This window comes from Eretmochelys imbricata, chromosome 7, assembly GCF_965152235.1.
Source record: "Eretmochelys imbricata isolate rEreImb1 chromosome 7, rEreImb1.hap1, whole genome shotgun sequence".
Classification (NCBI taxonomy): Eukaryota; Metazoa; Chordata; order Testudines; family Cheloniidae; genus Eretmochelys; species Eretmochelys imbricata.
Genome location: NC_135578.1, coordinates 116,770,796 through 116,794,553, shown reverse-complemented (window position 1 = coordinate 116,794,553; position 23,758 = coordinate 116,770,796). Strand labels below are relative to the sequence as shown.

The 23,758-nt window shown below is 44.8% G+C and overlaps 1 protein-coding gene and 1 long non-coding RNA gene across 3 annotated transcripts in view; both read left to right on the top strand.

Annotated features, from left to right (window-relative positions):
* Positions 1 to 23,758, top strand: part of MXI1 (MAX interactor 1, dimerization protein) — a 93,016-nt gene that overhangs the window by 51,848 nt on the left and 17,410 nt on the right. The window lies entirely within an intron of this gene.
* LOC144268372 (uncharacterized) lies at positions 5,881 to 12,496 on the top strand. Its single transcript, XR_013346735.1, has 2 exons — positions 5,881 to 8,969; positions 11,607 to 12,496. It is a non-coding gene; the product is annotated as an uncharacterized LOC144268372 (long non-coding RNA).

The window sequence follows — 23,758 nt, the reverse complement described above, 5'->3', positions numbered from 1 at the left end:
GGTCCAAAGGATAACTGGGTTCAGAAAAGAACTAGATAAGTTCATGGAGGATCAGTCCATCGATGGCTATTAGCCAAGATGGTCAGGGATGCTGCCCATTTCTTGGGGCGACCCTAAACCCCAGCTGTGAGGGGAAGACCGGATGGATCACTCCAACTGCCTTGTTCTGCACACTCTGCTTGAAGCTCTGGTACTGCCCACTGTCAGAGACAGGATAGTGTGCTAGATGGCCGACTAATCTGACCCAGTATGACAGTTCTTATATTTCTCCTATGCCTCTGAATGTCCCCTGAGTCCCCTTTCCGCCTTCACTAAAAGGGGCCACAGGGTTACAATTGACCCAAAGACTCCCCCACCCTCGTGTAGAGCAACCACACTCTTTCCTGAGCAGTCCTCCATCCTTTGTGCCCATTTTAGCTGTTCTTGGCCATGAGTGGACACTGCTTCTTTTCCTGGCTGAGAACGAGTGTGAAGCCTCTGGGTCTAGATGCTAGAGCTGAGCTGGTTCTCTTATTAGGGGGCCAAAGAGTTGGGTGGCTTATGCATCCCATGAGCTGTGGTATCTAAGCAAACTCTCCTTGTAATGGAGATTCTTGGAATAGTCCGGGGGAGGGGAGCAACCTCCCCTTAACATTATTTTAGTCTAGTTGAGGTTGTTTGGCTGTGAATAGCTCTGTCCTTTCCTGATCTTTGTCTCTCCGTATCGCCACCTGCAACTCTTTCTTGCACAAAAGCAGTTTGCACAGCTGTGGGCAAACACCCTGCAGGTTGACTCCCAAACAGCACATGTGACTACAGTAAAACAATTAAATGGGCAATGTGCAGCTAGGGGTCAGGAATTCTCCTCCTGTCCCTTAGTGCCAGGGAGACCACCTGCAGCATTAGCAAGGGCGACTATCTGATAACCCAGGCCATACCTATATCAGTGCCACATCCCCACCTGGCGTTCAGCAGAGTGTGATAGGGAAGCCTGTTGGCTCTGTTGTTGCCTGTCTGAGATTTCATTTGTCCAGAAATATGTATTATCTCTTACACAGTGCTCTTTATCTTCAAAGCACTTAATAAAGCCTCATGATGCCCTTGGGAGGTTGGTATTGTCCTCTTGTTATAGAAGGGAAGCTAAGATGCGGATGTTGTGAGAGTTGCCCAAGCCTATGGAGAGTCCTATATAAAACTTGGGAAATCCTGGATCCCAGTGTTGTGTGTGACCCATGTGTCTCTTCCAGTGTGTGTTGAGTTTGAAATATTTGGGGCAGCCTTTCAAGTGTGGCCTTGTGGTTTACGCTGCCTGAAGTGCACTAAGATTGTAAGTAAGATTGTTCTTCCCCTGTTAATTATTTATCTTGGAGAGAAAATATATAAAGCAGCATGATTTATTTAAAAAAAAAAAAAAGCTCTTGCCAGCATCAGATGACTTTGATGTTATTCTGCCCAGAAGTCTAAGTTGAGGACCTAGCTTCTTGAGAGGGGGACTGTGGTGAATGGGGAAAGTTGCGAGACTAGCTTTAGCATACATGCTTTTCCAGAGGCGGGAGGTTTATACCAGCTCATAACTGACTGTGTAACACAACCCTGTGGCAGGACACTTGGACTGATAAATCAACAGAAGTAAATTAGATAGCAAACACAGTAAAATCACCAATGGAAACAGGACATAAGCTTGAAATACAGTGTTGCTTTCCTAGAAACAGCTGCTGTGAATTTGGGTTAACACATGTTCCTCTTCTTCTGATAAATGCATTTTCTTGGAATAAGTTGCTGTGCTACTTACAATTATAGTAACTAATAAACATTTGTCTTGAATCTAGATATTAATGTAAAGTCAAATAGAACCTAATGTCTGTGTATTTAGACCTATTATTGATCTAGGGCGGGCTTTTCAAAGCACGTAAGTCACTAAGGATACATCTACACTGCAAAAAAAAAAACCCCAAAAAACCTCCCCAATTGCCTGTGAATCCCAGCCCGGGTCAACTGACTCAGGCTTACAAGGCTCATGCTAGGGGGCTGAAAACAGCAATGTAGATGTTATCACTTGGGTTGGCGCCTAGACTCTGATACCTTCCGCGGGTTTCAGAGCCCAGGTTCTAGCCCAGGCAAGAAGATCTACATTGCTGCTTTTAACCTTGTAGCATGAGCCCTGTGAGCCTGAGTCAGTTGACTGGGCTCTGAGACTTGCTGCTGTGCCTCTTTTTTTTGCAGTGTAGAAGCACCCTTAGGAATACGCATTCCATTGACTTTCACATTGCCTAAATCACGTAGGCACTTTTAAAATCCTCATGCCTGTTATTTATACAGCATCGTAGGTATGCCTGATCCTTCTCAGACAGCAGACGTGATTCCTGCCTCAAAGAGCTTACAAACTAAAATGGACAAGGAAGGACATGACACGAGACAGAACATTGGTGCGGGGCAGGGGTGTAAAAAGGGAATGGGAGTGTCTTGTATTCTGGTGTGTATTTTAAAATGTGCTTCCATTTAAAGTAGTCACGTCATGTACATTCAGGAATACCTTTTTCTGCTGTTCTTTTTCATTGCACAATTCTTCCTAATGGGAATATGCCTTAATTTAAGCCAGTGATTCTCGACCAGGGGTATGCATACCCCTCAGGGTACACAGATCTTCTAGGGGGTACAGCCACTCATCTAGATCAGAGTTCCTCAACCTGGGGGTCATGGGATGGGTTTGGGGGGTTGCAAGTGCGGGGCCAGAATTAAGGGGTGTCAAGTAGAGCAATTGCCTGGGGCCTGATGCTACAGAGGGTCCTGCAAAGCTAAGTTACACGCTTCAGCCCCAGGCAGCAGCGTTTGGGTTTCAAACTCCTGAAAGGAGTACAGTAGTCTGGATAGGTTGAGAACCACTAATTTAAGCCACTGTCCAGTGAAGTATTGAATTGTTTTCTAGTATAATTTATGTATATAGCACTTTTTTCATCTGTAGATCTCGAAGCATTTTATAGAGGTAGAGATCGTTGTCTCCCAGAAAATGGATACAGATCAGGGGAAAGTGAGGCAGAAAAGGTCCCAACATCACACCGTGACTCAGTGGCAGAAGCTGGGGATTGAACGCGGCTCTACGTGTCTTATCTTACTGCCTTCCCATCCCCAATCGCTGAGCTGGTGGGATGTGGTCATGTTGGGAGAGGACACTGTTGGCAGAAGTAAGGGGGTGTGTTAGTTATAAGGGGGAATGGGACCAGTGTTATGTGGGGGTGAAGAAGAGCAGAAGTGTGTGCCAACCTGACTGGCTGGTTGTGGAGGGGGAGGAGTGCTGATGCCTGTAAGGATTAAGACAGGTCTGATATAAGTTTCTGAAGGTGGGGGAGCGTGTGGGTAGATGTTCAGCCGTGTGCTGAGAGGTAGGAATGGGAGAAGACAACAGGAGGCGGTTTGGAAGCTAGCATGCCTCCACAAGGGGAATTTGTAAGTTACTCAGAGCTTGGAACAGCTGTAACTAAGCAACCACTGTTTTGCAGCTCTACCAAGGCCCTAGAACAGTGCTCTTGGAGGCTCTGTAGGCAGCCTGACCTCTCCTTTGATGCATAATTGTATTTACTTTCCCTTCTCCATGGTCCCAAATACAGATATGTTGTGGTAGGGAGATTGCTTGGCTCTCCCAGCAACATGTCACTTTGGAGACTGATGGATGGTACATTCTGCACTACCTCCTCCCAGGAGAGACATTCCTACGCTGCTTAAATACCCAGTGCATTGAATCCTTTGCTCTGCATAATACACAGGGGTTGGCTCAATAGTGAGTGTGGTTACTAGCCAGTTCCTACATGGGGAGTGCCGAGTCTCTGAATTTCAGGAAGAAGTGAGTTTGAAGAAGGAAAGGTAGGAAATTAATATAGTTCATTGAAAAAAGGTTATCTGGTCTCTTGGGTTATCTAGTGCTTTCTCCTGCTAACTCAGACTTGCTCCCTGCAGAATGTTTACTTGTGCTTTGTCCAGCCTAGTTTTAAATGTCTTTAGTGATGGTGCTGCTTCTGCTTCCCTGCTCTTCCACAATCTAAAAAGATCTCAGAATATATAATTATTTCCCACTGTTTCAGTAGCACCTTGAGGCCGAGGGGCCTCATTACGCTAGGTTTACTGCACATCAGTAAACTACTGGTGGCCTGCAGAACACTTACTGGTGGTTTGTAGAGAGCTGGCTGGTCACATGGTGCTGGCTCTCCTTTGCTTCCAGCTGTTAAATTACATTAAAAGAAGCTAAAAATACACAAAGAACTTTGATGTAACCAATTTCTCCTCTTCCCATGGGAGCATTGTACATTCCAAGATGGGTGGGGGAGTTGGTCTATGTGATCATGAATGGGAGCAACTGGAGAGGAACATTCAGACACTGATGATGTCATCAGCGTCCAACTGCTTTTGCTAGTTTCTACTCTGGATGTTCTCTCCCCTGTGCTGATTAGGTGTTTGCTCCAACTCAGAGTCTCTTCACTTCAGCTTCACTCTGTCTAGCTCCCCACTCCAGTGTCCGTTCTCTCTTGCTTGGTCTCTCTTTAGCTAAATCCATCCCAGCAAAATCCTACCCAGAAAATTTAAAATCCTGGCACTAATGTGATGTTCACAAACCATCCCAGTGTTCAGTTTGCTTTTGTGTCATATCCCTTCCCCACAAAGCTTTGTCTGCCTTGTCTGTTTAGGTTGTGAACTCTAAAGGGCAGGAATTTTCTCTTCATAAAAAAAGCTGCATCTAGCACAAGGCCTTGAAAATCTCTTCTCCCCAACCCTCCTTACTTCAATCTCCCTACTCTCATCCATGCATCATTGCTTCCAAGCTGTGGGAGGGTCAGGTGGAACTCCCTTTCCAAAGTAATCATTTGCCTCTCCCTCAATCAATTGGTGGAGTCACAGCTGAGTGATGCAAAACTGCCCTTTACTTTGGAGAGTCTCAGCAGGCTGCCTCTGTAGCACTTGCAGATCCTAGACAGAGAAAGGGAGGCTCTGGATTGAGCTGGACTGTTAAGGTTTGCACAATGGTTCAGTGAGAGAGTGGCTTTAGCATTGCTGGTTATCAGGTTAAAAATCAACCTTCGGTGAGTCTTTGGTACCTTAAGTGGAAAGGCCTGAATGTTCAGCAAATTTAATTACCTTTGAAGGATGAGTGTGAATGTTCATTTAGACACTGAAGATGTTTCACAAAACACACATCCACCCCTCCCCCTCCCCACACCTCCCTTGATGCCTGAAGAAGTAGGAAACCAGATCAGAAGAACAGTTTGTCCCTGTAGGATATTCTGGGTAATATGACCCTTTTAGGAACCGTTCAGTGACTGTGCTCTCCAGTGTGACCCTTTCTAAACTTTTCTTGGCTTGGAAAAGAAGCTTACAGGCTTGATGTTTGCTGTATAAAGCACATAAGGGGATACATTTCGGCAAAGGGATTTCCGGGAGCTGGGAGGTTGGGCAGCCTCTGTTTGCTGTGATATGATTTCACAAAGCCTTGGTCAGGTCCTCTTGAGTCACACACTCAAGTTGGGGCTTTATTGATGGAAAGTTTTTCCTAGTGATCTGTGGGAAAACTTAACCATGGTCTACGCTCTGGGGGCAGATCGATCTAAGTTACGCAGCTTCAGCTATCAGAGTAGCAGCTATGTTAGTCCATATCGGCAAAAAGAAAAGGAGTACCTGTGGAACCTTAGAGACTAACAAATTTATCTGAGCATAAGCTTTTGTGAGCTACAGCTCACTTCATGGGATGCATGTAGTGGAAAATACAATGGGGAGATTTTATATACACAGAGAACATGAAACAATGGGTGTTACCATACACACTGTCAGGAGAGCGATCAGGTAAGGTGAGCTATTACCAGCAGGAGAGTGGGGCGGGGGAACCTTTTGTAGTGATAAGGTGGGCCATTTCCAGCAGTTGACAAGAACGTGTGGGGAACAGTAGGGGGGGAAATAGCTATGTGAATAGCGTAGTTGAAGTCGACGTACTTAGATTGACTTATCGTGGTGTCTTCACCGCGGTGAGTTGACTGCTGCCCCTCCCCTGTCGACTCTGCCTGCGCCTCTCGTGGCACTGAAGTACAGGAGACAGATGATGGGAGAGCGCTCGGGGGTTGATTTATCATGTCTAGACTAGACGTGATAAATCAATCCCTGCTGGATCGATCGCTGCCCACCGATCAGGTGGGTAGTGAAGACATATCCTTAGTGTTGTGGGCCTAGGAGGGCTTAAGCTGTGGGTTGAGCAGGATTGTGAATAATCAGCACTTGCTAAAGCAGCAAGCTTTCTAAAAATGCACAAAGCAGAAGCAGTGGATTTCCATAAACCCTCCACACCAGAGTCATTGGGTGTTTAGAATGTGCTATCCAGCGAGTGCTGCCTAGCGACTCATCCCTAAGTCATTCTGGGTAGCCAGATTGGATTTGCCAGTTTTTAAAGAATAAAATAAAGGAGCATTTGTTAAAACAATTCAAGGATTTAAAATGAAGATAATGTCAGTGTTGCCAAGTCTCACATATTTATCTTAAGTCTGATATTTGCTGCTTTTCTTAAAGATCCAGTGCCTGGACTCAAGCATTAAGTGAGAAACTCAGCTTTCATATTTAAAAAAAAAAAAGAAATTTCTTGCTCTCATGGCTTCAGAGAAAAGCATAAATACATGATCCAAATGTAACTTAAAAATTCAAAACCCAGAAGGAAAATAAAAAGATCCCCACATTTATTATTTTTAAAAACCATGTGACTCTTTAAGCCAATCTGATGACTTGAGATGGGGATGACTCATAATTTTTTGGACAAGGGGGGTTGGCATTAATGCAGGGAAGACTGGTAGTTTAAAGAAGAAAAGCTCTGTAAATAGTTATGGTTGCTGGGTCAGCAAAATCAGCCTGATTGTGCAGTCCAGGCTGATCCCATGGACTTCAGTATATATTCCACCTAAGTACAGCCTGCAAGAAGAGGTTTTTCAGAGGTTTTATCCATGTGTGAGTTTTATAGTGTTAATTGGATTTGATTTATTAAAACTCATGCACACTCAGTGCTGGTTATTAACCTGATGTGTGAATTCTGAATGAAATAATTAACACTTCAAACCATGTATCTCTCTCAGTGCTTTATACATGGCCACCATCACTGTACTGTCTGAGCATCTGACAAACATTAATGGATTAAGCTTCACAACATGGTGGTGAGGTAGGGAATTCGTATTAGCTGCATTTTACAGATGGGGAACTGAGGCACACAAAGGTTAAGTGACTTGTCCAAGGTCCCATAGGCAGTCTGTGGCATAGCTGGGAATTGAACCCAGTGCCCATTCCACTAGATTATGCTTCCTTCCTATCTATGCAGTCAGCTGAAAATTCTGCTCTTTGGAGTTGTCACTTTACATGGCCTAAAAACACATCAGAATGCAGCAAAACGGGTCAGACTTTTGCTGGGAAAGGCTATGAATCTGCACTTGGAGATTAGTTTTTTGTTTTTCATGATAGTAAGCCTCACATCTAACTGAATGAAAAGCCATTCCTGACTGGATGACTTCCAATCAAAATTCCTTAATGGCTTCTTTTATTAAAAAAAAAAAAAGAGAGAGAGATTTAGTTGAGATACATGCAGGGAGTGGGTGTAGTGTAAGCAGTGCATGGAAATGATAGTGTATTTTTGTGTTCCAAATTAACAACACTACTGGGAGGTTCCCCTGAGCAGTACAGAAGTATGTAATATGCTTTGCCAGTGCTTTACTTTTACAGGGTGTGTGTAATATGTAATGCTTTATTACCGAAGATAGTTCTGTAGTTGTAACTTATGTGGCTTTGTTTGATAAGTTCTACCCCAGAGTTTGATACTGAACAAGTAGAAACAGACTTAAGGACTACATGCTACAGCTCCTTTTTTATTTTTTTTTCCTTCCCAAAATCGTTTCCTGATTTATTCCCAGATTGAATCCTGATCCTTCCATTGCAGGATGGGTACTGAGCACGTGGCAGCTAATCCTCCCACAAATGTTAGTGGTGTGGACTACAGCTGTCCTTGTTCTTTGGAAATTAGAACCGTGGCCTTTCACTGTATCGCTTCCTGAGACAAGGGCCTTGAGTAACCTTATACAGCAGATCTAGGGTTCAACTAGCAAGAATCTGTTCTTAATAAAGTGACTCCTTGAATCATATGGGAAGGATTGTGGAGCTTCCAGTTGAGCTGAAAAAACAAAGTCAACACAGCTGATTTTCACTTCCCATCGGTACATTTTCTTTGCTTGTTGCCCAAGAAAATGATTCCCAGATGGTCAGTTTCACGCATTTCCATTGTTCTGAGGCTGGAGCAATAGTAGGAGGCAGACTTAATGCTATTCCCTTGGCAGGTCAAAGGTGCAAGAGAAGATTGGTGTAAAATAAGAGAGAGCTTTACTTAGATCCACATAGTTCCTGACTCTCTTGGTGGCAAATTTAGCTCTTTGGAGTACTGATCCCATTGCACCAGCACCCAGATCTGAAACTGGCCCCATGGAATAACAAGTAATGTGCATTTTTGGATCCACTGGGCCAGATTATGTTCTCAGTCACAGAGGTTTCTATCAAAGGCTTTACACACTTGTACATGAGATCAGAATCTAGTGCCAAAGTGGTGCGATGTACACTACTTTGCCACTGATATGTCTTTTTGTCTGTTTGGCATCCACTGTTGTGTAATATGCACAGTAACTTACATCAGCACTGAACATGGCACCCAGTGTGAGGAATTTTCAGACTTTTTAAATACAATATCAGTATTATTTTATTGATTTAATTCATCTACAAAAATTTATAGCTAATAGGAGATAATGGTATTAGGGTCTTTTTAAATCCCTTTGCCCAATTACAGTGCTGTTTTTCAACCACACATTTGCTATGTTTATGGTGCTTTTCTCTTAATTGGTAACCTTTTTTTTTTTTCTGGGATGGCTTACAGCTTCAAGATTAGATTACATGCACTGCTTCGTCTGTTCCAGATGCATGCCCTCTGCAGCTGGATGGTACAGTTGATATTTGATGGCTACCTAAATATTTCTGACAGTGTGAAGAGCTGTTAGATTAAGAGCACATGCTTTCCTTGTGGTATAAAACCCTATATGTAAACCAGGGATTCTCAAACGTCATTACACCTCGACCCCCTTCTGACAACAAAATTTACTACATGATCCCAGGAGCGGGGCTGAAGCATGAGCCTGCCCAAGCCCCCGCCATCACAGGAGGGGGGAAACAAAGCCAAAGTCTGAGCCTCATGCCCCAGGCTGGGGAGTATGTGTCAAAGCCGAAGCCCCACGGCTTCAGCCCCAGGCAGGGGGCCTGTAACCTGAGCCCCACCACCCAGGGCTAAAGCCCTCAGGCTTTGGCCTCGGGCCCCAGCAAGTCTAATGCCAGCCCTGGCAACCCCATTAAAACGGAGTTGCGACCCACTTTGTGGTCCCGACCCACAGTTTGAGAACTACTGGTGTAAACAGACATTCCCAATAGAGTTCAAGAGGGCGTGAAACCATTAAGAGGTAAACGGGTGGGGCCCGTGGACGGTTTGAGGCAGGTAGCGACCCCTGGTGCCCCGGGACCAGGTCTCCTTGGAGTCAGGTTTCTTGGGAATGCAGCCCAAAGCTGGTGGTAAACTCCATCTAAGACTAAATACTGGCACGAGATCGATAGTCAACAAGTACCATAAGGGAAAGTTGAAAAGAACTTTGAAGAGGAGATTCCCAGTAGAGTTATTTTGATCAAAGAATTGTGATTTTTTTCACCCCCATTTGAAGATGAACAAATATGGTTTCATAAAAGAAGGGGTAAATCTTGAGTCTCATATTAATGAGCATTAACAACATATTGGCTTTCGAAGTTGTAGATTAGCTTTGTAATTCAGAGAATAGCACAACTTTTTTTGGACATGCTTGTGTATATGACAGACTGTGACTCTTAATATAAGGGCATTATATAACTGTGATACTCTGCATATTCCTTACCTGTAATTTACAAAACAGGAAATATATTGTCCCAAATAATTGGCTGATGGCCTTTATTCTTTCATCAGCAGTCACATATCTGTTAGAGAGCACGTCCTTGCTGCTTAAATTGATTTTAACAATAACATTATTTTAAAAGTCTGAAATAATGTCTGTATTGTGTGTGCTTTGCTTCTGGCATGTGTAGAGTGTGTTTTCTGGATGTCTATGCACAAAATGCCAGGATCAATTTGATGATAATTTTAAGAAAATTAGACTCTAACTACAAATACTGCGTGTGAGAATACAGGACAATAAGTAAGCCGAGAAGTGTTGTGGGTTTTGTAGAAGATTTTACGGTGTTTGGGCTTTTTTAGTATGGCTGAGTAAGCGTGCTCCGGAAAGTGACTAATAGCATTGACTTGAATCAGTTATGATAGACACAGGTGCTGTTCGAGCCTCTCCACAGATCACCAGTAAAAATGTGTTTCAGTTCTGAGAGGCAACATGCTTACTCCTAGCAGTCCTCGGCCCCTTTCAAAGAGACTGCTGGTTGTACCAAACTGGTGGCCTCTTCCTTACCCAAATTGGCACGTCACTCCACAGAGCTCATCACCCAAGATTTTCAGAAGTAACTAGTGATTCTAGGTGCCTCCATTTTTGGGGCCCCAACTTGAGACACCTTAAAGGAGCCTGATTTGCAGAGGGCTGGGGCTCAGCACTATCTAAAAATCAGGTCTCTTTAAAGGCTCTCCGATCAGGCACCCAAAATCACTAGCTGCTTCTGAAAATCTTGGCCACTGTCACTTTTGAGACCTCATTGAGCAGTAAAGTTGCATGCCCAGAGGTGACAGAATGGTTTGTTAATGAATGTCAGTTGTTCATCTTTGCTCAGATTTGGCAGCGTTCTGTGGACTTGCACAGATGCCTTGCTGGACAGCTGGTGGAACAGAGGTGTAAATTCCTGCCATTTGTCAGTGTCATGCTTTGCAACTAGCAGCATTGGGTGCATTCTGAGGAGGGTGATTATAATGGGATTAGCAAGAATGAGGGCATAAAACAGAGTTGGATATTTAAAGAGTACTCCTCTATTTTTAACTTAAAGGCAGAATTTTATTAGTCTAATCTTGGCTTTGTAATTAACGTGGTTAGCCTCCACATTGCCTTTTAATGCTTGCTTTGCAAGGTGGTTTGCTTTTTAAGGATAAAGACCTCTACAGCATGTAAACCAGCCAAATACCTGAATATAACTGTATCATAGTCCCAGTACCTTGCTGGAAAATGTTTGCATTATCAGAGGAGTGCATGACCAAGGATTAGTGCCACATTGTCTTGTCTAGGATTTACCAATATGTAACCATACCAGCAGGAACTAGGCCTTGTTTTCTGGTTAGAAAAAGAATGTGATGTAGTGAGCATTTAGAGCCAATGATTACTATAGGGTTTAGGATACTGTAATGGGTAGTTGAGCCTAAAAGGAATTTGGCATGTAACATCATGTATAGCACAACACCACAGTACACTAAAGTTCAGTTAATCAGAATCAGTGATTAAAACACTTTGCGGCTAAAGACCAAGATCATTATTAGTAGACCCTCAGTATACAATTTTTGGAAAACATTTAGCTATGGTATTAATATACTCCACTCCAGAATGTCCACTATAATGTGCTGTTTCTCTCCAAAGCTTTCCAGGGATGTTCAAATTCCACTGCATCCAAAGAGAAGAGGAAATGCTCTGTGTGGACAGGGGGGAGAGAAACTGAAACCTACAGCTAGGCAAAAATTTTCAGCAAAAAATGTAAGATTTGGTGACCCTGAAACATTTCCAAACTTCATGTCAGTTTCACTGAATTTGGTCAAAAAAAAAATCTAAATGCAAATCAGAAAAAAAAAAATCAGGTTTTGGTGTTTTTTTTTATTTGAAACAATATTTTGCTTTCAAAATGTCCTTTTGTTTTTTAATAAAATTAATTAAGGTTTTTAAATGGTCAAAACAAATTTTGTTTTCAATTTTTTTGAATGGTCAGTGAACCTAAAAATCCGTTATTCATACATCTCTAACACAAAGCATTAACAATTTTATATTAGAACTGAATAGAAAAAAGTGCTTTTTTTAAGTCTCTAACTTCTTTGATTCTTCTCTTTCTAGATGCCCACTTGCACTGAGCTATTCACCTTCTGTTTGTGAAATGTGCAAAAATACCTTGCCTTCTCTACTGAGTTGAAACTAAATTTAAGTTTCACATTGTTGTTTCTAAAGAGAAATCAAGTAGGGTAAAAAAGCATCAGTGGTCATTGCTGCAACTAGAGAGATTTATCCTGGGATAGGGCACCTCACTTTAGGATTGTCCTTTATTATGTCATTTTTGCCACATCTTGTGAGTTTATTATGAGTCTTCCAATTTTTTTGGTGTATTTTCTGCAAGCCTCAGCTGCTGGAATCGTGAGATTGCATGAGAATTTCAGCTTTTATTTAAGTGTCAGATCTTCTTGGTTGTGAAGAAAAGCTTGAAATTATGTAGCCAACTTAAAAGCTCAGAATCTACAAGGCAAATAAAAATATCCCTAAATGTGTTTGAAAACAGTCTCATGTTCTTTAAGGTAATATCTTGGCTTTTGGGTCCTGACTCATAATTTTTGAACAGTTGGGATTGTTAGTGCTGTTGTTCTATACTAGAACTGAGAGGCCTCGACTAAGATCTAGGCACTGCATGCACACATGGTCAGAGTCAAACCCTACCTTGAAGAGTTTCCAGTCAAATGGACAGGACAGACAAAGTGTGGGATGGAAACAGAAATGCCGGGAGGTGAATGGACAGGACAGACAAAGTGTGGGATGGAAACAGAAATGCCGGGAGGTGAATGGACAGGACAGACAAAGTGTGGGATGGAAACAGAAATGCCGGGAGGTGAATGGACAGGACAGACAAAGTGTGGGATGGAAACAGAAATGCCGGGAGGTGAATGGACAGGACAGACAAAGTGTGGGATGGAAACAGAAATGCCGGGAGGTGAAGTGACTTGCCCAAATCACCCAGTGGGTCAGTGGTAGAGCTGCAAATGGAAGCCAGGTCTCCTGACGCCTGTCCACTGAAGCGTGCTGCTCCTTGCCCTGGTGCTGTCTCCTCAGCAGAGCTAGGAGGAATGCAGCACAGGCTCAACCCAGAGAGCAAAGCAGACTTTGATCTCAGACATATGGGTGCCATCTGAGATTGGTGTAGTACTGTGTGGACCATGTTTGCAGAAGGTAGCCTGTACGTGTTCATGACTGCATCCATAGTGGTTTGGCCTTGAATCATGCCACCTGAACAGGGCCCCACATGTGTGTGCCAGCCTGGATCGGGCCTCGGTATATTCACCTGTGCACCCAAACAATAGAACCCCTGTGCAAAATGTATTACTGTGCACAATGGAGGGCAGGCTGAGGAGCCTGTGGGGATATTTTCCCCTGAGTGTCTGATCTCTCCATGTTCGTCCTGGAGCTACCTGTCTGGAGAAAAGGCACATCTGTTTTTCAGTGGCATTCACCATGCAGGGTTGGAGGAATTGTCAGGTCTTCCCCTTCTTCTCTGATTCTGCAGGTGAGGAGTGCATACCCCTAGAAGAACAGGGCATGATAGGAAGTCTCTTCAGGATTGTGATGGGGCATACCAACCCCATGCTGAGCCAGCAAGGGTTAACAGGTTGCTGTGGGCCCACTCGGGTAATGAAGGGGCAGCAGCTGGCTGACCAGGGAAGAGAACAGACTTCCTATCCTTTGCTCCCTGGGAGAAGGACCATTCCAGAACCTTTGCAGAAACTGCCAGAGCCTTCCGGCGGAAGGTAGGCCTGGCACAGGACTACTGAGTTTGGTTTGGGGACTGTTTCTTTGATTTACTCTGTGGAGGACTGCTGGTCTGTCTGGAACAAGCTTAAGGGGGTAACGAGACTGTTGCAGAAAACCCAGGCCCAGGGGCAGTGTAGGGAATTGCCTTGATAAACTTCCTAGACTTTTGTACCCTACTCAAGTCTGCCCTGGGGTTTGTCTTGGACCCTGAAAAGCATGGTCACATGAGTATGAAAAAGTAATACCAACCTAGAGTTGCTAACCCTCCAGGATTGTCCTGGAGTCTCTAGGAATTAAAGAAAAAGGAATGAAACCTCCAGAAATACATCCAACCAAAATTGGCAACTGTATACCAGACAGATCTCCGAGTTGAGGAAAGACCTGCATGAGCTATTTTAAAGATAGAGAGAACAAACCTGGATGTATGGTTTGTGACTGCTATTGGTGTGTTTTATTCTATTTCATCTTTTATTTTGTTGTTAATTGAAAACAAAACACACAGCAAGAATATTTGTGTGGTCTGTTCTTGAATCTATCAACTCCTAAGGACTTGTAGATCTTCCCAGACTCAAGTCAGTGAGATGTTTATCTCTGCAGAAGATTGATTAGAGGGCAATAGAAACTGTTCGATTATACAAATTCTTTGCCTGGCCTGATCATGACCCCTTCCCAGCCACTTTGGGGCTGTGTGGGACTCCTTCTGGTACTGAAGTTGAGGCCGGGGCAGAGTTTCTGCTTCAGGTGCCAAATCCTGAAAGAAGCCCTGCTGGACCAAATACCAAAGGTTTCTGAATCGTCTCTCTGCGGTTTGAATAGTAAGGATTTGTATTAGGTGCTGCTCTCTTCTATAGTAGTTGAATGGACTTTCCTTTTTCCTGGAGGAAACTAATTCTGTTTTTTGAAGCTGTTATGTGTCTGGCATTGTAAAAATTCTGTATCAGCTGTGGAATTAAGGAAACTAAACAGCTATGGAATTGACCCTTGTATTGACAGCTTCTATCTTGCTGATCTCAGTGATCTGTCAAATAGTCCCATATGTTTACAATGGATAGAACGTACATTGTTTCCTAAAATGTACTAAGTATTGTTATTACTGTTGGTATTTCGGTAATATCTAACTGAACTCAGGGCCCTGTACAAATAATAATCTCCCTGGTAGGCTTAACGTTACTTCTAAGAAAGAAGAGGAAAGTCACAAGGCCTGGCTTTCATAGACTGGCCACTTCTTTTGCACTTAGTTTTACCTTGCCCCCTATATGCAGTTACAGTCAGGTACATACTCATCTACATTGATTATTTGTGCATGCAAATGAGGTCTAGTTAAGACCAGGCTGAAAATTTGGCCTATGGAGATGCTTTATTTGTGTCGGGTTTAGTTTTTGTTTTTGTACAACAAAAAGCTTTTATAAAACATTAGACCAGCAGATAAACAGATATCTATATATAGATATAACAATTTGCACACTCCGGTGGAGAGTTTGCAACCCAAACACATAGCACCACTGTACCTAATGCATGGGAACTGGCAAGTGAAACTGACTTGAAACAGAAGTGAAATTGACTAAGTCTGTCTTCCTCATCCCTGTCTGAGTGAAACACAGAAGATAAACAGTCAGTGTGAATAGTGAGAAGTAGATGAGGGTATTTTTAATCTTTTCTTTTTGTTTAAAAGATCTAGTGACACAAGTGAAGAATTTTTTGTTTTGTTTTTAAGTATATGCTTCTGAACCAGAGTGTCTCTTAAAAAAAAAAAAAAAAAATCAAGTGTAGGGTAAGGTGCCAGCGGCCATCATGTGGAATTGTGTGTGTGGAGTTATTGAAAACTGGCTGTATGCCATGGCAGCTTTACTGTGCATGGCTCAAGGGCTTGGAGCAATTACATAACACTCTGCAGCAAAGAAAATACAGGCCCCAGCACTTGACTGCCTTCAATTTCAGATTTAGTTATTTGGCAAAATCTTAGATTTCTTCTTTCCTCTGCTAAAGGATGAAGCATCCAATAAAGAGGAGCTCTGAAACTGCACCAGCCAATAGGTGTTAGGTTGTTGGGGCTATAGGGGGAGGGATAGTTCTCTTTTGGGTTAGAGGCAAGAGTAGAGGAAAAACATTGTCATGTGATGGCTATAAAAGATAAGTAGACATATGACCTATGAATTGTTTACAGAAAGAAACTCTATTTCCCCCCTTCCCCAGTTTATGCATATGCTTCTCGTTACTTCTTCTCAAAATCATTGTCTTCTGATGAATTATTGATACAGGGTCACTTCCATTTTCCTGGAATTGTTTTCTTTAAACAGTGATCTCTCTCTTGAATTTTTTAAACAAGCTGTTAACAGTGAAATCCAAGCAAAGTTGCTGGTTTCAAATTTCATGGTTAAATTAGACCTTGATAAGACCATCTCCTTGATAAGAGAGGGGATAAAATTATTTTTTCACTTCCACATGGAGATCCTTCTCCTTTTTTTTTTTTTTTTTTTTTTTTTTTAAAGGAGCAAGCTCCTGATTCAGCCTCAAAAGGACTTGAGCATGTGCTTAATGTGAAGAATGAACTAAAGTGCTTTGTTGAAGTAGGGTGGTAGGGATCTGCTGGTAACTGAAAATTGGCTTTCACTTATCGCTGTTGTCTAATTCTTATAAAAAGAAAATGCAATCCAACATTTTGGAAATAAATTGCTTTCTAGAAAGTTACTCCTTTGCTGGCTCCTTTCCTTCCATGAGTGAGATGTGGCTTTTCCAAGGAGGTTTGCCTGTAGCCTCTTCCAGGTCTCTCTGTTTATTGAAAGAGTTCAGGCCCTGGTTTAGCAAAGCACAGAAGCATATGCTTAACTTAAAGCATGAGTAGTCCCATTGACTTCCATGATACTGCCTGAGGACTTAGAGTTAAGCATGTCCTTAACTACTTTGCAGGATCAGGGCCTCAATGGAGGGTAATTTTATTTTATCCATTTCTGTCCTGTATAGCCCTCCCTCCCCCACGTAATGAAAAGGAAAAATGTGCACAAGTAAAGGCGGGTGTATCTACAGTAAGGGCCTGACCTGGCTCCCAGAAAATTCAAGGAGAATCTTTTTGTTGACTTCACTGGGAGTTGAATCAGGCCCAACTCCAGGAGCCCATCGCAGGGATGTAGATGCCTGATATAGCAGATTGCCTTGCTTGTCCATATCACATCTGCACCGACACTCTGGTTTTGTTGGAACTGTCCACACGTACCAGTGCATTCTGGGGTTTCTAAAGCACCTACTCTCATAGCGTCCAGTAGCTTTCAGAGTGATTTCCAAATGGGAGGCATGGAGTTAGATATAGCTGACCTGGTGCGTCTGCAGTACTTACAGCTTCCAGGCCACGCCAGGGAGAAGCTATTGCCAGAGGCCTGCTGAAGACCTCACGTAAAAAGTCCAGGCCTGGCTCTTGTGGATGGAGTTGTACAGGGGCTGCAAGTAAAAGATTTTCTTGCAGCCCATTTTTGACTGGCTTAGACCAGGCTGAAAGCTGCCTCTGCAGGTTCCAAGGTGAAATTCAGGAGCAAGCCTGACCTGTCATCCATCTGCCCCATCCCTGCCAAGTGTCTGCCATGACTAGTCCGTTTGAAATATTCCCTTCTGGCTCCCCGGGAGGGAAGCCCTTGCAGTGGATGCTGCCATTGTGCTTACCCCTGTAAGGCCAGGGCCATGGGCCATGTCTCAGCAGACTTGTAGCGCACCTATGGGGAAGGAGGATTGTTTTCTAGTGCCTATGTGCTCTTCTGTGTGCGCGCACAGAGCTGAGGCAGGTGAAGGTGAATAACAGGAGTATTTCCCATCCTGGCTGCCAACTCTCTGGGTATAGGGCGGAATGGGGTGTGCCCTTGTGTTTGGCCCTCAGTCCCCCAGGTGTTTGTGTGGGACAAACTAGTTTCACTGGCCTTCCCTGAGGGGCTTTTCAAGCTGTGGGCAGAGCGCCGTCTGATGAAGTTAGCTGTAGCTCACGAAAGCTCATGCTCAAATAAATTGGTTAGTCTCTAAGGTGCCACAAGGACTCCTTTTCTTTTTGCGAATACAGACTAACACGGCTGTTACTCTGAAGTCTGTCAAACTGTATCCCCCACCCCTCAGGGTATTAGCAAATACCCCCATCCCCTGAAACCTGGAGATTTGTGCCCCTAAATCTCTCTCCCACACTGTGGTTTGGGTCAGGGGAGGAGGGAGGAACGGCAGAGCAGTTCTCGTGGCAGGACTTGGACACCTATTGTACAGCAGGATGACTGACGCTATGAAGCAAACACATAAATATATGCTTCCCACCAGAGCTTTATATAATCAGAGACAGTGATGTCATTGGTAACTGCAAAGAGCAGGCTCTGAAATTACAGCCCTCAGCAGACAGGCGAACGCTCTCTTTGCGTCTGGAGGGGGCCGCTTAGAATGCGGGCTGACTCCTCAGCAAAGCAGGGGGTGGGGACTTACCCTGAGGGTTTGGAGCTTGGAGAAGGAGGGGTGAAATACCAATCCAAATCCAATCAGCCTTGAGGGTGAAACTCTCCCTGCCTTTGTGAAAGCCACTTAACGAGGGGGGAAAGGAATGGGAATACGTGCGCATGCTCACCGCTACCCATTGCAGCCCCTCTGTCGTTAATACTCCCCCCAGTAGGCTCCAGTAACATATATGCAGGGCTTTGGAGCTTTACTGGATTTGTTCCTTGGCCCCTCTTCCTCCTCCTATCCAGAAATCTCTGCACTGGACAGTTCGGGGCTATTGTAGATCTTCCCACTGGCAGTGGGGGGAGAGAATCCTTTCTGTGCCAGTCCCTCTGCAGCCAGGGTGAATTTCACTCTTAATGAGTCTGAGAGAGGCACTATCCTCTGACTCTGGCATTCCCACTCCAGCAGCACATCCCGGCCCAGGGCTGCAGCCTGTCAGGCCAGACTTTTGATACTTGAGCCCCAGCTATTCCATTATTAGCTTTCTTTACACATAACAGTTGCACAAGAGGACCACAACGGGCCAGCTTCGGCCCTGATGTAGTCGGGTGCAGCTCCTCTGAATACATCAACGGTAGAGTTGGTTGAATTTAGTGGAGTTGGCAGGGCTGAATTTGACCCAACATATTGAAAGGGAAAACGTAAGGCAAACAGCCCCCCATTGTGGGCTGTAGCTCTAACGAGGCCAGTGTTTCCAGCCTGCAAAGTAAGCTGCAATGTTGCCCTGTGCTTTTTCTGGGCCAAGCAAAGAAGCATGTGAGGCTCCAAGTTCCTCAGCCCTCCATCCTCCCAGCAGTCAGCTCCTGCTTCCCAGGAGTCATGGTTTGTCCAGCCAGACAAATCCAAACCATCCGCTGGCTGTCCCTGTGTGAGACAAACAATTGCACCCTGTGGGCCTCCCCGTGTCCCCCAGAATAGACCGGAATGCAGGGAAAACAGCCAGCTGGTTAAGGAAGAGTAGAAAGCCCCCGTCCTCACATACTCATGCATTCATCCTGGCACAGGGTCAGGGCTTTGGCATGTCTATTATCACTTTTTATGCTCAGGGAGTAGAAACCTTTGTGGTAGCCCTATTTTCTGAAGCATCTTTCCTTCCTAGGGATGGGAGTGACTATGAAGATTCTGCCCATCCTGCCCCCACTTCTCCACTTTTACTTGTCACTCCTGCAATGAGTGCACATGTGCTCAGATCTACTTTGAAACTGGCAGTCCCTGAAAGCTGATTTATCTCCGTCTTCTAATGCCCTAAGGATTCGAGGGGGCTGGAATGGGGGCCCCTTTCCCTCTGATTGTAAATTAATTCTCCCTTTATAAAACTGTCGTGCTTCTAGACCTTTTTTTTCCCAGTTATTAGCATGATCCAGTGGTCTAAATGTAAAGTCGTGTGGCTTTCTTGTGTGAAGTTTGGACAGTACTGGTATTTTCACTAAGTGCCAGGGAGCCTGAAGCTATGTTAAAGCCACCTTACAGTAAAGCACCAGGTAGATTAAGGAGAAGGAGACGCATAACTTTGTCTAGACTATGGGATTATAACTGCCAAGGTAAAACGCCAGGACTTTTTGTTAAGGGACTGTAGATTGGCCAGTGACACCTGTAAACTCTGTTTGCCAAGGAATTTTAGCTCAGCTGGTCAGTTTCCTGCTTTGATAAAAGTTGGGCTTTGATAGAAGTTGATTTCTGTGTGACATTTAGCCTCCCATCAATGAATCAGAGCTGCTTTCACACTTTGTGGCTTAATTAACATCAGTGATCAGCTTGACTTCAGCCCACAGAAGCCAAAAATACTTAAGAGGTTATGCACCTGCCAACATTTGAAAGCTGAAATGCAAGATATTTGGGGAGAAAAAACAGACACGTCCTTTAAACCCCATTAAAATGTGCTGGGCTAGAAGAGGTGGGCTGGAGTGGAAATACTTGGTTGAAAAAAGGGGCCCTCTCCCTCCAGAAGTGGGAACAATTGGTCTGTTGAGACTAAGGGCTTGTCTACATGGGGCAGCTGCACAGTGTAACTTAAATCAGTTTTAAATTGATTGAGTTCTTGTTCACATACACAAACTCTAGTGCTTTAACTGTGCTAGTGTACAATGCAACCGACTCATGTGATGCAGCAATATCTGTATTTTGGTGCTTTACACCAAGATTACTGTTCCCATAGGAAAGAGGGGAATAAACTATGCTGGTATTAGCACCTTCTTACCAGTATACATGCATCTATACTAGGAGTTATACTGGTTTAACTTTCAGTTCTACTGGTACAAAACCTGTGTGTCGACCAGGCCTGAGTTAAATATAAATATAGGAGTTCAGTTAAACCTGTTCCTAACTGACTCAAGTTAAACCAGAAGAAGCCAATTTTAAAAAGACCTATGAACCTTTTGCACCAGTTTGACTTAGTTGCTTTACATTGGCACCCTCTTCATTATCCAAGTGTAACTTTTTTCATGTGGACAGGTCCTCAGACTGCTTTCTCCCACATAAGACCTTGTAAAGGTCTCCAAACAGCAGCTGCTTTCATTTGTGTTCCACCGTTCTTGGGCAGAAAGAAATGAAAAAGTTGACATCTCAGTGTCCATGGCTTTGAGATTTTTTTACATTGCTTAATTTTGTGTAATTCTTTTTTCCCCCTACTAACAGCCATGGTATATCATGCCAAGGCCTGTTTGAGAGCTCCTGAAATTCACTGGTTATTAAGAAGCCAAACATTAATATCCTGTTCCCAGCTATTAGGAGTCTCTGGTACTGAGGCAGTTGCCTGGTACATGTTCTAAGTTTGTGTGTCTACGCTCATCACTGGTTCCTAGAACAGTTCTACAGTGTTTTCCTAGGTTCACCCTAGCAATTAAAAAAAAAAAAAGAGAGGAAAAAAAAAAAGTGGGGTTTAGAACACAAACCTCCCCAGGCCTGGTAAGGAACGATACATACCACAGAGTTTGTGTGGCAACCTGGACAGGTCCAGCTGTGCGTGCTAAGCTGTGGTGGGTAAACCATCTAGAACAGGGGTGGGCAAACTTTTTGGCCTGAGGGCTACATCGGGGTTCCAAAACTGTATGGAGGGCTGGGTAGGGAGGGCTGTGCCTCTCCAAACCCTAACCCTATCCGTCCCCTCCCACTTCCTGCCCCCTGACTGCCCCCCTCAGAACCTCTGACCCATCCAACCCCCCCCTACTCCTTGTCCCCTGACTGTACCCTCCTGGGACCCCCTGCCCCGACCACCCCCCCCCCCGGGGCTCCAACCCCTATCCACACCCCTGCCCCTTGACAGGACCCCTGGAACCCCACCCCCTATCCAACCCCCCCCCAAAGCCCCTTTCAGAATGTAGCCCTGCGAACATGGGCAGAGGACTCAGGAGGAGCAGGGGCAGCCAGAGAGAAGCGGCGGTTTCCCCTTCAAAGCTCCACTTCTCTCCGGCCGGCAGCAGGGCCGCCTGGTGCTCCTCCTGAGTCCTCCGCCCGCGTTTGCCACACTTCCGCCACCCACACCGCCCACCTGCTCTCCTGAGGTTGTAGGTGAGCCTCCCTTCCTGCTCTCCCCTGCCCCTGCAGTGCAGCCCCTTCCCGCGCTGGCGGTGCGGCATGCTGAGGCTGTGGGGGAAGGGCCAGGGACTAGCCTCCCCGGCCAGGAGATCAAGGGCCGGGCCAGATGGTCCCACGGGCTATAGTTTTCCCACCTCTGATCGAGAATCATCCTTGTTCTGGGACAGTGACCTCAGGTTTCTGTTAGGAATGGAACCAGAGGTGGTAGCAGTTGGTGTTACCTCAATTTTGATAACTCCACATATAGTCCCAACCAAGATTGGGGCCTATTTTTGCTAGGCTCTGTACAGAGACATGGGGGAGAGAGGCTGGATATAAACTACCAAGGTTTTCCTGCATAGCTATGTCAGCATGCCCTCCCCCTATACTCCACGTAGCTGCAGTGTATGCCAACAAAGGAGCCATTTTGTTGGTATAGCTTATGTTGTTTGCGGAGGTGGTTTACCTATAATGGCAAAATAACTCCTTTTGCTGGTATAATCTGTATCCCCATGAAGAGCCTTTGTTGGTATAGGTGTACTGAGAAAGGTCTTTGATGTGTAGACTAGCCCATAGTCCCTGCCCAGAAGAGTTTACAATCCAAATAGATAAAGATGAGTAAAGGATGGGAGAAAGGAAGTATTATTATCTCCGTGGGAAAGCACAGAGAGACCTGTCTTCACTGCCTTGTTAGCTTGAGGTCTAACTTCAGTGTTGCCCCTAACCTGATTCCCATCCACACACGCACATCTCTCATTGGTGCTTTCACCTCAACTTACCTCACCCGTTGTGGGGGATGGATTGAAGCTCAGATGCTGCTTATGTTGGAGCTAGTACTGCAGTGGGGACATGGCTACTCTGTATTGCTAATGCAAACACTCCCTGCTGCTAATCCAATCACCCTGCAGCTCCAGGGCCATTTTGTGGTGGGTTCGTTCTCAGTCGAACTAGGCTCACTCGAGAGGAGTTAATTCAAGTGTAGATAACTCAACCTAACGCTACAGTGGAGACAAGGAGAAATCAACTCTGTCTCCCCTGAGTCCCAGTCCAGTGCCTTAGTTACAAAGCCACCCTTCCTTTCTGGTGCAGTGGTGAAATGCTATGAGGGAGGCCATTCTGAGCTTTTCCAGCTATAACAGGAAATGGCAGTGATTGATGACTCCTGAGAGGCTGGTATCTTGCAAAATGTCCAGCCCAGTTTTGTGGACTCAAACAACAAGCTAGTTTGCAGGAGCTTCAGGTCAGAATTCAGACTTCCGGATGCCAAACTAAACAGAAGTCTATTTCCCAACCTGTTCGTGTCAGGATCCTGGAGAAAGGTAGGCAGGACTAGTGGTGGGAGTGTAGAAGTCCGTGGTCAGGGTCAGGCTTGTAGTCAAGAGTAAAGCTGAGGGTGAGAGCCAGAGACAAGGTCAGGAATCAGGCTGAGGGTCAGTACCAGGTATCAGGGTCAGTGTTGGCATTCCAGGGGTCAGTCGGGAGTCCAGATCCAATTTGGAGCCAAGGTCAATACCGGGAGCTCAGAGGCAGAGATATGGGGCTGTCATGGTCGCTATCTGGGGATCCACATTGTTGCCTGAACACTTCCTGGTACACCCCATAGACTTATATAGGTGTCAAGGAGCCAATCGGGGATTGCTAAGACAACTGTCAGTCAGATCGCTCGAGGTGGAACTTCCTGTGGTGGTACAACCTCTGTGGGTTGTGGGTCGCTGGAAACAGTCAAGTCAGGTTACAGACTTGTGCCTGCAGTGAGCTGCCTGCAGGCCCAGGTTCAAGTCCCGCTGATCCTTACATTGCAGCTTTGCTCAGCGTTGGGTCGAAACGTCCTTGTAATGTGATTAGCAGAGCACCTGTTGCTGACCATGCCCAGAGCTGTTTACCTACACGAAATGGCTGTCAACTGAAATTGGTTTTCCCAAGTAGTGAAAGCTCTTAGTCAGCAATAAGGATTAAATGCTAGCGGGTTTCATTGTAGAAAAAGCTGAGTGGGAGGGTGCCATTGACATGGTTTGGGTTTTTTTTATGTTTGACACTTT